This window comes from Parasteatoda tepidariorum, chromosome 2 (assembly GCF_982258835.1).
Source record: "Parasteatoda tepidariorum strain Cologne lab strain chromosome 2, Ptep-v5.0, whole genome shotgun sequence".
Classification (NCBI taxonomy): Eukaryota; Metazoa; Arthropoda; class Arachnida; order Araneae; family Theridiidae; genus Parasteatoda; species Parasteatoda tepidariorum.
Window position 1 is genome coordinate 104115462 of NC_141756.1, and position 8153 is coordinate 104123614.

Consider the following 8153-nt stretch of genomic DNA (forward strand, 5'->3'; position numbering starts at 1 on the left):
TAAAAAATATTTTAATTTGGATGAGATAAATATACAATTTGAGTTGGGGATTCGTAATCCTTTTCTTTGTGATACTGACTGTATCGATGATATGAACCTTGCTAAAGATGAGCTTTTTCATCTTAGAACTAAGTTCTTGCTAAAAATTGATTTCTATTCAAAAACACTCGGAGAGTTCTGGTCTTCTGTGAGAGAAGCCTACCCATTGCTTGTAAAGCGAGCTATGGCAGCTATAATTCCGTTAGCTACAGTGTATCTTAACGATGCCGGATTTTCCACACTTGTGATGAAAACAAAACATCGAAATCGATTGAATGTTGAACATGATATGCGCGCTGCTTCGTCGAAAACCATCCCCCAATTCAATTTATTAATTAAGGAACAGAAGCTACAACCTCCACACTGAAGATTTTGATTTTAAAAATTTATGTACTATTAAAATAAAATTAAAAGTTTTCTAATAATTGATTTTTTTGCAATTATTTTTTTCACAGGGGGATGGTCCGTGAATTCTTAAAAAGTTTTAAAAGGGGTCCATTGTACCAAAAATTTTAAGAAACACTGCCATAGAGACTAAAAACTTTTTTATATACTTTTAGAGACTAGAGCACTTAAAGTTTGACCTTATAGTATTTCTACTTATCTTTTCTTCTTGATTGATCAAATGTAAGGTTTAATGGCACAAAATCCAAAACAGGGCATGCTTCTCCGAAAAATACAGTAAAACATTTTAAACGGCAAAACGCACACAACACTTTAATTAGTTTAATTAAATAATTAATTTAATTTTAAGTAAGTGAATAGAATCAGATAATATGTATGAATACAATATAAAATACACGAATTAATTAAAATGGTATGAAGGTGATAGGTTGTTTTAAAAAAAGAATAGAATTTTCTGCTCTATACACAGTTAAGAATACCAAAATACTCAATAATGTTTCGATAATGATGCCATCCAACAAATCTTGTATCTATAAAATAGAACACCGGAAACACGTTAAATGATTGGTTATTGCTTTGAGGAGGGGAGGTTCTCCAAACGACAAATGAAGGTGTGTCATCTGGGTGTGACCAACTCAATGACTGGTAAGTTTTACGTCTGCACTACGCAAGCGCAGTACTGGCAAATGGCCCTAATTGGATTTAATGATCTTTTCTTCGTGATGCAGAGACAACTTGTTTATTTGTTGTTTTCCTCAGTATCCTCATTAACCATCATTTTGCGTCTACCTGCATCTTGATATTTGATTCGTTTTTTGTTTTCTACTTCATATATATATATATATATATATATATATATATATATATATATATATATATATATATATATATATATATATATATATATATATATATATATATATATATATATATATATATTTGTAGGATAAAGGGGGGGAAGCGAGGGTTTCTCAAAAATAAAGAAGCTGTGCTAAACTTAATAAAAATATATATTAACAATAATAGGCAAGTAAGCTACAATTTCCACTGGCATCCTCCTCGAGCCAGTCATTCTAACAATAATGGTGTACTTGTAAAAAGAACAAAAGAATGTAGACGTATGTCTATTAATGTCCTTGGTTTCAATCACGTGATAGGATGAATGCTTCGTAGATTGGATCTGTATTCCACACGGCCGTCCTGCTCTTCACCGACCGCGGTGACCACCTTCTCACCAATAGACATGTTTGTTCCAAAGACATTTTCTGAAAATACACAAGAAAAAAAAGAACAGTACAAAAGCAAATATTTCAAAACAATTGGCTATAAGAAACAAAAAAAAATTATTAGTTTTTTTTTTTTTTCAGTCCATATGGTTCCTCAATTTCCCCAGATCTTCATATGGTCTGCAGCAGTAGAAGTCATATTAGGACCATCGTGAGTTCCAAGTTTTCTGACATTGTATCTATCGTTGTTGTTCACCTTAGTAACTTCATAAGGTCCGTAGAATTTTGGTCTCAACTTGAGTCCTGTACCGAACTGCGTTCGTTGAATGGCAACGACATCCCCTTTCTCATACTTGTGAGCTTTCTTCCGCTTTTTGTCATATGTTCGCTTGTTTTCTTCTTGAATCTTATAAATGTTGACTTTAGCGTTGTCACGAATCTCTTGTCTGTTACACATTATGGTGTTTTCATGTTCTTCCTTCAATATTTCCAAAAGCTTGTCATCTTGTTTTTGTTTCATTTTAATGCCAGTGAGCAGTTCAAATGGCGAGTATTTGGTACTTCTAGATGTAGTAGAGTTTAATGTTCTTTGTACTAATGGTACGTATTTATACCATTTCTCTGGATCGTTTATGGATAGTTTTGCTAAAATGGGAATAAGTGTCTCGTGAATTCTTTCAATCATTCCGTTTCCTCGTGGGATTCCAGTTGTGATGGTAAGATGAGTAATGTCTTCATTTGCACAATAGTCGCTAAATTCTTTAGAAGTAAACGCGGCACCTTTATCGCTAATCAGTCTATTAGGATTTCCAAAATTTGTTTGTTGTAGGTTTAATTTCTGAATGGCATCGAATGATGATGTAGATTTTACAGGATAGAGCCATACGTATTTTGTGAATGCATCTACCACAGAAAAAATATGGTTGTAGTTTTTATTGGTGGATGGCATTGGACCAATAAAGTCAATGTGATATGTGTCTAATGGAGTTTCACCTTTTGGAATTGGATTTAATAAACCCTCTGCTTTTCCCTTTTTCCTGTTTACTAAAATACACTTAACACAACTGTTAATTACATTTTCTACGCACTGTCTGATGTTTGGGAAAAAATATTTATCTTTAACAAGATTTTCTGTTTTGTTTACCCCATAATGACCTAATTCATGAGCATTTTTTACAATTTCTATTTGCATGGTCTTAGGGACCACTAATAAATCTCTATCGTTAACAATTTTGTAAAGAATATCATTTTTCACAAAGTAATTATCCTTTTTACCACAGTTAATTAATTCCTTAATTGTTGATATAAATTCGTCTTCTTTTTGGGCTGTTGAAATTTTAGGTGTTATTTCAGGGGTTTCAATAATCATTATTGGATAACGGCTTAAGGCATCAACGTGACGCATGTGTGTCCCTGAGCGATGAATTATTTCGTATTCAAATTCTTCTAGAAATAATGCCCAACGAGCTATTTTAGGGGTAATTTCCTTTTTCTCCATAGTTTTTTGGAATGCCGAACAATCGGTAACAATTTTGAATTTTTGTCCTAATAAATAAATGCGAAATTTCTGTAAAGCTGTTATGATAGCTAAGACCTCTAACTCGTAACTGGAATATTTTTCTTCCTGTACTGAGGTTTTCCGACTCATGTAATGAACTGGGTGGAATTTTCCATCATCGCCCTCTTGCAATAGGATTGCTCCGTAACCAAGTTTAGATGCATCTGTATGCAATTCTGTTCTAGCACCCTGTCTAAACAAATTGAGAACTGGGTTTGTTGATAATTTTTCTTTCAATTTTTGAAAAGCGATTTTTTGTTCTGGTCCAAAAATAAAATTAGTGTCTTTACGCAATAAGTCGCTTAATGGTTTTGCAATATATGCATATCCTTGAATAAATTTACGGAAATAACTTGTAAGGCCTAAGAAACTCTGAATTTGCTTGATATTCTTAGGTTCAGGGAAATTTGTAACTGCTTTCGTTTTTTCCATTGAAGGTGTAATAGTACCGTTTTCGATTATGTGTCCCAAAAAATTAACTTTAGTTTTTAGAAATTGACATTTTTCGAAATTTATCTCCAAGCCATATTCTGAGGCTATCTTAAAGATTTTTGTTAAACGCTCTAGACCTTCAATTTCATCCTTCGCTATTACGTCTATATCGTCCATGTATATTACCATAATGCCTTCATTAATTAGATCTCTGAATATGTGATTAATAAATCGTTGAAATTCGGCAGGGCTATTAGCTAAACCGAAGGGCACTTTGGTAAATTCATACTGACCATTGGTGGTGACAAATGATGTGTATTTTTGACTATCTTCATTTATTTGTAAGTGAAAAAATGCGTTTTTAAGATCCAGTAGAGAATGAATTTTTGCCTCGCTTATACTATCTAAAATATCATCTAAGACAGGAAGGGGGAATCTGTCCTTAATTGTCTTTTTGTTTAACTTACGATAATCCACGCAAAGACGCATAGTACCATTTTTCTTCTTACACAAAACAATAGGGGAAGCAAAATCTGAATTACTAGGTTTAATAATACCTTTTGATAACCATTCCTTTATTTGGGAATCAACTATTTGTTTTTCAACATATGGTAATCGACGAGGTTTACAGTAAATTGGTGTATCGTCTGTTAAAATTATATTCATTTCTAAATTACTTGTTTTCACTTTGTGAGGCTTATAGTTTTGGATAAGATTAAATACACCCTGTTTAACATGCTCATTTTTGATATGATTTAAGTGCATAGTATTTATATCATTTATATTCAATTGAAAACAATTAAAAATATCATCATGAAATTCAAATAAAAAGTTGTTATCATCATGCAAAGTATCACATAATAAGGAATTATCAAAAGACAAGGAATCATTTAAACACAGATCGTTTTTCTTGTTTAAAAGTAAACATTGAGATTGAGAATTTTCCTTTTGCAATAAATCTCCTGCATAAGCATTTTGATCATTTATTTTTTTATTCGAAGTGTTCGAAGTTGTTTTGAATTTAACATCTGGCGAATCTGAAATTTGACACTCGAAAAGAAGAGCTTTTACTTGAGGAATTATGACGCAATTCATACTAAGTTTATCGGTTACTGCGAACGGGATGCATAATTCACGTTTAATGATGTTTTGACTTGGGAGTGAAATTGTAAGAGAATAAGTTTTCGCTTTAATTATCTCTCCAAAACAACTTTTTAATTCAATTGAACTTTCTGGGATACGATCTTTCAAATTTACATATTTGCTATTTATAACACAAATGCGTGAACCCGAATCTACTAAACAGTTAATTTTTCGTTCATTAACGTTTAATTCAATAAATTCCAAATTATTTACACATTGTTCATTGATTGAGTTTTTACTTTCGATTTGATTAATCTGATTTGCATTAATTTGTGAAGGATTAGTTTGGTTTTGAGTTTCTTTAAACTTCATATTGCAATTTTTTGCGAAATGTGAATTCGCACCGCAAATGTAGCAGTTTCTAGTGTCTGGCAATTTATCTGTTCGTTTAAAAGTGTTTGCCCTATATTTTCCTTGATGAGTGTTTTTAGGAGAATGAAAAGTGCTCCTATATCGATGTTGATTTTCTGTGTGGTTGAATGTTGACTGCTGTTCATTTTGCGATTTTCTTTTTGCCGTAAAGTAAATATCGCATTCTTGTGCTAATTCGAGAGGCTTGAACCAACCATTAGCCTGTCTTACGCCAATATGGGCGGATGTGTCTCTGTCTAGTGTTTCATATATTTTATCCGAAATGATTAAATCACATAATGTTTTAAAGTCATTTACTTCTCTCAGACGTAAATAATACTCAAAAGTTGAACGAATTCGTGTTGCAAATTGAATGTGTGATTCATCAAAATTTTTTCTTTGGTGGCGAAAATTAAATAGACACTGTTGAGGGGTTATTTGGTTTTCTCTTAGAATTAATGATTTAAGTTTTTCGTAATTTTTTAATTCCTCTTCTTCAATGTATAGCAAGATGCTGTTTGCTTTTTCACCTAGCATATTAATTAAGATTTCAGCTTTAAGCCTCTCATTTATGTTTTTCGTATTAAAAGCTCTTTCCAACGATGAAAAAAATTGAATAAAGTTTTCAGGTTTCGATGGAACTGGAAGAGATAGAGTTTTAATGCTATGAATTAGATTCTCAATGTTTGTTTGAGGTGTATCATTTATTGTTTTGGGAGGGTCAATTTCAAATGCTTTGTTTTTCGCCTCTAATAAAAGCATTTCTTTCTCGAGTCTTTCTAATTTTAATTTTTCTAACTCAATCTGAATTTCGCTTTGTTTTAGTTCCCTGTCTGCTATTTGTACTCTTTCTTCGACGGCGTTAGTTATCAAATTTTTGACAAATTCAGAATCATTCTTAAATATTTCGGAACATTCAATTTTTTCTTTTAATTTAACGATATTATCGCTGCTGTCTGCGATGCCTCCTATTTCCTCTAATACTTTTACTAGGTCTTGTTTCTTTGAATTTTTATACATTTTTAAAATTGAAAATTTCCTACCTTGTTTGAAGAGACTCTCAGTGTCCAATGGTAATCCAATGTTTCGTTGATTCAAACCAGATTCGTATCCCTTTTCGTATCCAAGGATTTCACACTGCACTTCCACGGAAAAGATGACTGCACTTCTGCTTCACAAAATAATCCAATAATTTCAGGATGATTCGAAAGTTTCATGAAAGTTTCTGGATCAATTCTGTCCTTCGCGACAGATCCGGTTATTGCTCAAATCGCGATCCACATTCCCGTGGACGAGCCCCCATTTGTAGGATAAAGGGGGTGAAGCGAGGGTTTCTCAAAAATAAAGAAGCTGTGCTAAACTTAATAAAAATATATATTAACAATAATAGGCAAGTAAGCTACAATTTCCACTGGCATCCTCCTCGAGCCAGTCATTCTAACAATAATGGTGTACTTGTAAAAAGAACAAAAGAATGTAGACGTATGTCTATTAATGTCCTTGGTTTCAATCACGTGATAGGATGAATGCTTCGTAGATTGGATCTGTATTCCACATATATATATAAAACCATGGAGTTATTCACAGATTAAACATAAACACCATTTTAAAAACAGCACATCACAAAATTATTTCCAAGCTGTCACACAACTACAAATCAGATATGATAGGGGGAAAAATACGTTCATTAGAATTTAAGAATAAGTAACAAAACATGAATTAACTAAATATGAAAACCACCTGTTTAGCAAGGACACCATGAATAGGTAGTGGAATTAAAAACATTATCACTTGATTGGTCAAATAACTAATGTATTATTAAGAAAACAAACTTACATTAGTCAGTTTTAATTTAGTAGGACCAACAAGACTGTAGCTGCCTTTATTACTTTTTGTAGAAGACCTCCACCCCCATGATGTTCCCATGTTTCGAGCTAAACAAGAAAGAAGGAAAATAAGGCACAGGAAAATTGCTTTTCAGTCACACTGCCTATAATTTAGCTAAAATATAGGCAGAATAATTTGCTTAATAAATTTAGGCAAAATAAATTGCTTAAAAAAAACACACACAAAATTAAAAAAATAATAATAACAAAATAAAGCAGAACGAGATTGTGCTTGGCCCCACATCTGACGTATTAAGGAATGGTCACATATACACACCAGTGTTTTTTCTTCTGTCTCGGTGATCAGGTACCCTGTTTTGGAAGGACATGTTCCGTAGAACCCAATCATTCTAAAAGACAAAAACAAATTTAAATGCTAAATTTTAAACCTCAAACAAAGGTTAAAATATAGTTATTTGATAGGGTATAGTATTTGATGACTTACCCTTTTTAAATCTATAACATCTTGCAACATGAACCTGACCCTAGAGCTAGTTAAACGTTTGTCTACTATCTTTTGCATTTGTGTGAAACAATTTTCAAACTGAAAAAGAGGAATTGCCAAAATATGGGTTTAAAATAAGAGAAAATATGCTGAAATATGGTTAATTACAATATATATTACATCAATAATAGATTATGAAAATCAAATACACCAGTTTATATAATTCCTTTTGGTAAAAATTGAAGCAAACAATTTCAACTACAATTTTCTTAACATTATCTACGTAAATTAATTAGTTCTTGGCAAAGAACTAAGAGGAAAAATTTATAATGTTCAGTTGGCCTCCATGATAAGCAAAAATTTCGAAGGTTTTTGATTCCATTCAAGAGGGCGGATGAAGCCTGAAATCAAAAGTCTCTTACAAAATGCAGTAGGTTGTATGTGATTGCAAAAAATACTTCATATTCCAGCATCGAGTAAGCGGCGTGGGACGGCGAGTAATTCAGCGAACATGTAAAATGAGTTGAGCATTCGTGCAATGCAGAAACAATGTGGCGAAATGAATTGTGGTCAGATAATTTGATAAAATGCTGCATAGAACATTGCCAAAACCACACTTTTTGCGAGATTTATAACAACAATTGACACTGCACTTTGCAAACATCTTA

The 8153-nt window shown here is 32.3% G+C and overlaps 2 long non-coding RNA genes across 2 annotated transcripts; both read right to left on the reverse strand.

Annotated features, from left to right (window-relative positions):
- Window positions 1–1436: 1436 nt before the first annotated feature.
- Window positions 1437–6704, reverse strand: LOC147815970 (uncharacterized). The gene is made up of 2 exons (XR_015431487.1): window positions 6198–6704; window positions 1437–1709 (listed from the first exon to the last, which is right to left on the reverse strand). It is a non-coding gene; the product is annotated as an uncharacterized LOC147815970 (long non-coding RNA).
- A 257-nt stretch (window positions 6705–6961) lies between these two features.
- LOC147815971 (uncharacterized) lies at window positions 6962–7575 on the reverse strand. Its single transcript, XR_015430982.1, has 3 exons — window positions 7486–7575; window positions 7318–7390; window positions 6962–7088 (listed from the first exon to the last, which is right to left on the reverse strand). It is a non-coding gene; the product is annotated as an uncharacterized LOC147815971 (long non-coding RNA).
- Between the last annotated feature and the right edge of the window lie 578 nt (window positions 7576–8153).